Below are 6,297 nucleotides of genomic sequence, written 5' to 3'. Positions count from 1 at the left end.
TTCACCTAGTTTTTATGATGTAATTTAAATTCATCTGAATTTCCCACCTTGCAGTGCAATTGTATTTTTCAAACACAATTTTATGAATCTCTAGAAAAGGATATAAACATATACAGTCAATCTACATTTTATTTAAGTGAAATTTTAGATACTGATTTCTTAATTATATGCTTTCAAAACATTCTACATTTCATTTCTTTCTATAGGAAAATTTCCAGCAATAAACAGAAGAGATATTTTTTTGACTGCTTCTATAATATATAATTAGCACTTAGTAAATTAGATGTGGTGTAGTGTTAAATAGGATATAATTAAAAGGGACTGCACATTTTATGTAGAATATGAATCCATGTTTCATAATGGGATTAAAAATCAGACATATTCCCTTTGTAAAATGATAATGCTAGTATAAACACAAGAATTATTTAAAATTAAAAATTTTTATTCTCTTGATTTTAATGTTATGGGATTAAAATTGTATTAGACAAAAATTAGAATTTCAGTTTGTGGAAAATATACTCTCCTAGATAATGGGCTATAATAAAATTTTAACTCCAATGTCTCTACAATTTTTTATAGAACCTGAAAATATCTGACTTTCTAGTTTGGCAGGCTGCTTGGAAGCACAATTACTTCCATATTGGTTAAGAATCTATGCAGCAGTCCTCAGCTCCAGAATGGAAAAAGACTCTTCTGAGCTTTGTAAGTATATTCTAGTTTTAGAGAAGTCCTACACTCAGTTACTTTTAGGCTCCAAAATCACTGCAGATGGTGATTGCAGCCATGAAATTAAAAGATGCTTATTCCTTGGAAGGAAAGTTATGACCAACCTAGATAGCATATTCAAAAGCAGAGACATTACTTTGCCAACAAAGGTCCGTCTAGTCAAGGCTATGGTTTTTCCAGTAGTCATGTATAGATGTGAGAGTTGGATTATAAAGAAAGCTGAGCACCGAAGAATTAATGCTTTTGAACTGTGGTGTTGGAGAAGACTCTTGAGAGTCTCTTGGACTGCAAGGAGATCCAACCAGTCCATCCTAAAGAGGATCAGTCCTGGGTTTCTTTGAAAGGACTGATGCTGAAGCTGAAACTCCAATACTTTGGCCACCTGATGCGAAGAACTGACTCATTGGAAAAGATCCTGATGCTGGGAAAGATTGGGGGCAGGAAGAGAAGGGGATGACAGAGGATGAGATGGTTGGATGGCATCACCAACTCAATGGACATGAGTTTGGGTAAATTCTGGGAGTTGGTGATGGACAGGGAGGCCTGGTGTGCTGAAGTTCATGGGGTCGCAAAGAGTCAGTCTCGACTGAGCAACTGAACTGAACTGAATGCTCAGTTACAGCATACAAGGGCATAGATATGAGTTCTTTTTTTTTTTTTTTTCTGATCTTAAGAAATTCATATTCTCTGTAAAGAGTTACAAACTGGGTCCTTCCACTGATTTTATTTTGAAATATATGACAAAATATTACCATGATGTTGTGAAGGAATGGTTGTCCCAATTTTCCTGATGAAAATTAGTCTGTGATTGTTAGTATTGTTTGACAGATCCTTAATTGTGAAAAATTGACTACCTTTGAAAATTAGAAATCTCAGAATGGACCATTAAAATAATTCTGAGATGATAAACCAGCAGGTATTTAAGAACTTCTGGGATGGGCCAGGTTGGGAAAAATATGTAAGGTATATATTACATGTCAACTTCAATTAAATGTTAAGGGGTAGCTTCTTGATTCATAGCACTGAGGATTTTGAAGCTGTGTTATAGTAGCTTTATCTGCCCTTCATAGGTATTGAGGTGAAAGCACAAAAATAAAATTAGGAAGAAGCAGAAGTATTCAGAAACCAATGAAGGACATTTCAGGCCCCTGTTTTCCTTTAGGATACCTAAAGCAGAACCTACCTAATCAACATAGTGAGTAGGAGATCCTATAATCTTTTCTGAATATTCTTATAGAGACAGAAGTTTGAGAATTCACTCCTCTTTAAATAAGGCTATGTATATGCTTATAAGAGTTATTCTTCAACTTAACTTCACATTACAGTCATCTAGGTAGCTTTAAAAAACTACTGATACCTGGGTTCCACTCCAGACTAAATAAACCAGCATCTTTGGGACTGAAGTTCTGGCACTGGTATTTAAAAAACAAAACAAAACAAAAAAAACTCTCCAATGTGCAGCTAAGTTTGGGAATCATTGGACATTTGTAATTGGAAAACTTCCTTCTTTCCAAAGTTCCCATTGGAATGTATGAGTCAGTGAATAAAGTCACTCAGTCATGTCCGACTCTCTGCGACCCCGTGGACTGTAGCCCACCAGGCTCCTCCATCCATGGGATTCTCCAGGCAAGAATACTGGAGTGGGTTGCCATTTCCTTCTCCAGGGAATCTTCCCAACCCAGGGATCGAACCCAGGTCTCCCACATTGCAGGCAGATGCTTTAACCTCTGAGCCACTGGGGAAGCCCCTTGGAATGTATAAAAGTGTTTAAATAATTTACATATGTAAGAGTTGGACCATTAAGAAGGCTGAGTGCCAAAGGATTGATGCTTTCAAACTCTGTTGTTGGGAAAGAGTCTTGAGAGTCCCTTGGATTGCAAGAAGATCAAACCAGTCAGTCCTAAAGGAAATCAACCCGGAATACTCACTGAAAGGACTGATGCTGAAGATCCAATACAGTGGCCACCTGATGCAAAGATCTGACTCATTGAAAATGATCCTGATGCTGGGAAAGATTGAAGACAGGAGAAGGGGACAATAGAGGATGAGATGGTTGGATAGCATCTCAATGGTTGGATACCAACTCAATGGAAATGAGTTTAAGCAAACTCTAGCAGATGGCGAAGGACAGGGAAGCCTGGCATGTTGCAGTCCATGGGGTCACAAAGAGTCAAATATGACTGAAGGACTGAACAACAATAGTAACAAAAACAACAATAATAATGATGATATATATGAGTTCTGGAAAGGAAGTGTTATCAGAGGTCCTCAGATATGCAGACGACACCATCCTTATGGCAGAAAGTGAAGAAAATCTAAAAAGCCTCTTGATGAAATTGAAAAAGAGTGAAAAAGCTAGCTTAAACCTCAACATTCAAAAAACTAATATCATGGCAAACAGTACCATCACTTCATGGCAAATAGATGAGGAAGCAATGAAAACAGTGAGAGACTTTATTTTTATGGGCTCCAAAATCACTGCAGATGGTGATTGCAACCATGAAATTAAAAGACACTTACTCCTTGAAAAAAAGCTATGACCAACCTAGACACATATTGAAAATCAGAGACACTACTTTGCTGACAAAGGTCCATCCAGTCAAACCTATGGTTTTTCCAGTAGTCATGTATGAATGTGAGAGTTGGACCATAAAGTTGGACCAACCTCTGCACTGAGGAATTGATGCTTTTGAGCTGTGGTGTTGGAGAAGACTCTTGAGAGTCCCTTGGACTGCAAGGAGATCCAACCAGTCAATCCTAAAGGAAATCAGTCCTGAATATTCATTGGAAGGACTGATGCTGAAACTAAAACTCCAGTACTTGACCATCTGATGTGAAGAACTGACTCACTGAAAAAGACCCTGATGCTAGGTAAGATTGAAGGCAGAAGGAGAAGGGGATGACAGAGGATGAGATGGTTGGATGGCATTATTGACTCAATGACCATAAGTTTGAGCAAGCTCTGGGAGTTGGTGATGGACAGGGAAGCCTGGCATGGTACAGTCCTTGGAGTCGTCATGACTGAGTGACTGAATTGATTGTGTAGATGAGCCTATCCTTTCTCCTGTATTAAGATTTCTTTGAGTCAAAGGTGTTTGAAACTGAACAACAATCATAATCAAAAGCAAAATCCATAAATGAGAAGAAAAAAAGCAGAGCATATAGAACAACTGATGTCAGAAGCAGAAAATATTGAATAATTTAGAACACAAAAGAGAAACTTAAAGATTTCCTGAAAAATGCACTTTGCAGAAATTTGACAAATTTTTGTCTATAATGCAAGTAAGAAAATACTACTATGAATAATACTATGTACTATGAATAACAAAAATACAGAAGAGTGATTTCATGAAGATCAGAGAAGAAATAATACTTAAAATTTTTAAAATGATAGCTGAACTAATAAATCTAGTGGACCAACTAAATAGTAAACTGAACATGCCTTATGACCAAGTCAGTGATCTGGAAAATGGAAGAAATATCTCATAATTTATACTACATACGAAAAGTTATAGAAAATTAAGGGGAAATAAGACTCTGAGATTAGACCTGGAGTTAGAAATTTTATGTAAGTGGAGTTTTGGAAGAAGATACATAGGGAAAAGAAAATGATTTTTAAAAAAGATCAAGAAAACAAAGTTCCTTAAACATTCCTAATGTTTAACAAACATAATATCTTTCAATTAAAAGAGCTCACCAAGGACACTGTACTCTCACCACTACTATTCAACATAGTTTCGGAAGTCTTAGCCACAGCAATCAAAGAAGAAGAAAATAATAATAATAAAAGGAATCCACATTGGAAAAGAAGAAGTAAAACTCTCAATGTTTGCAAGTGACATGATCCTCTACATAGAAAACCCTAAAGACACCACCAAAAAATTACTAGAGCTAATCAATGAATATAGCAAAGTTGCAGGATATAAAGTTAATACAAAGAAATCCCTTGCATTCCTATACACTAACAATGAGAAAGTAGAAAGAGAAATTAAGGAAACAATCCCATTCAACATTGCAACAAAAAGAATAAAATACTTAGGAATAAATCTACCTAAAGAAACAAAAGACCTATATATAGAAAAGTATAAAACACTGGTGAAAGAAATCAAAGATGACATAAATAGATGGAGAAATATACCATGTTAGTGGATTGGAAGAATCAATAAAGTAAAAATGAGTATACTGCCCAAAGCAATCTATAGATTCAATGCAATCCCTATCAAGTTACCACTGGTATTTTTCACAGAACTAGAACAAGTAATTTCACAATTTGTGTGGAAACACATAAAAAATCAAATAGCCAAAGCAATCTTGAGAAAGAAGAATGGAACTGGAAGTATCAAACTGCCTGACTTCAGACTGTACTACAAAACTACAGTCATCAAGACAGTATGGTACTGGCACAAAGACAGAAATATAGATCAATGGAACACAATAAAAAGGCCAGAGATAAATCCATGCACCTATGGACACCTTATCTTTGACAAAGGAGGCAAAAATATACAATGGAGAAAAGACAATCTCTTTAACAAGTGGTGCTGGGAAAACTGGTCAACCACCTATAAAAGAATGAAACGAGAACACTTTCTAACACCATACACAAAAATAAACTCAAAATGGATTAAAGATCTAAATGTAAGACCAGAAACTATAAAACTCTTGGAGGAAAACACAGGCAGAACACTCTCTGACATGAATCACAGAAAAATCCTCTATGACCCACCTCCAAGAGTAATGGAAATAAAAACAAATATAAATAAATGGGACCTAATTAACTTAAAGCTTTTGCACAATGAAGGAAACTATAAGCAAGGTGAAAAGATAGCCTTCAGAATGGGAGAAAATAATAGCAAATGAAACAAATGACAAAGAATTAATCTCCAAATTATATAAGCAGCTGATGCAACTCAATACCAGAAAAATAAATTACCCAATCAAAATGTGGGCCAAAGAACTAAACAGATATTTCTCCAAAGAAGACATACAGATGGCTAACAAACACATGAAAAGATGCTCAACTTCACTCATTATCAGAGAAATGCAAATCAAAATCACAATGAGGTACCATCCCACGCCAGTCAGAATGGTTGCTATCAAAAAGTCTACAAACAATAAATGCTGGAGAGGGTGTGGAGAAAAGGGAATCCTTTTATGCTTTTGGTGGGAATGCAAACTAGTTCAGCCACTATGGAGAACAGCATGGAGATTCCTTAAAAAACTGGAAATAGAACTGGCATAAAACCCAGCAATCCCACTGTTGGGCATACACACTAAGGAAACCAGAATTGAAAGAGACACGTGTACCCCAATGTTCATTGCAGCACTGTTTACAATAGCTAGGACATGGAAGCAACTAGATGCCCATCAGTAGATGAATGGATAAGAAAGCTGTGGTACATAAACACAATGGAATATTACTCAGCTATAAAAAAGAATGCACTTGAATCAGTTCTAATGAGGTGGATGAAACTGGAGCCTATTATACAGAGTGAATTAAGTCAGAAAGAGAAATACCAGTACAGTATTTTAATGCATATATATGAAATTTAGAAAGATGAAAACGACAACCCT

The sequence above is a fragment of the Bos taurus genome, chromosome 1 (assembly GCF_002263795.3).
Source record: "Bos taurus isolate L1 Dominette 01449 registration number 42190680 breed Hereford chromosome 1, ARS-UCD2.0, whole genome shotgun sequence".
Lineage (NCBI taxonomy): Eukaryota > Metazoa > Chordata > Mammalia > Artiodactyla > Bovidae > Bos > Bos taurus.
The sequence above is the reverse complement of the archived record's forward strand: the minus strand, read 5'-3'. Positions refer to the sequence as shown.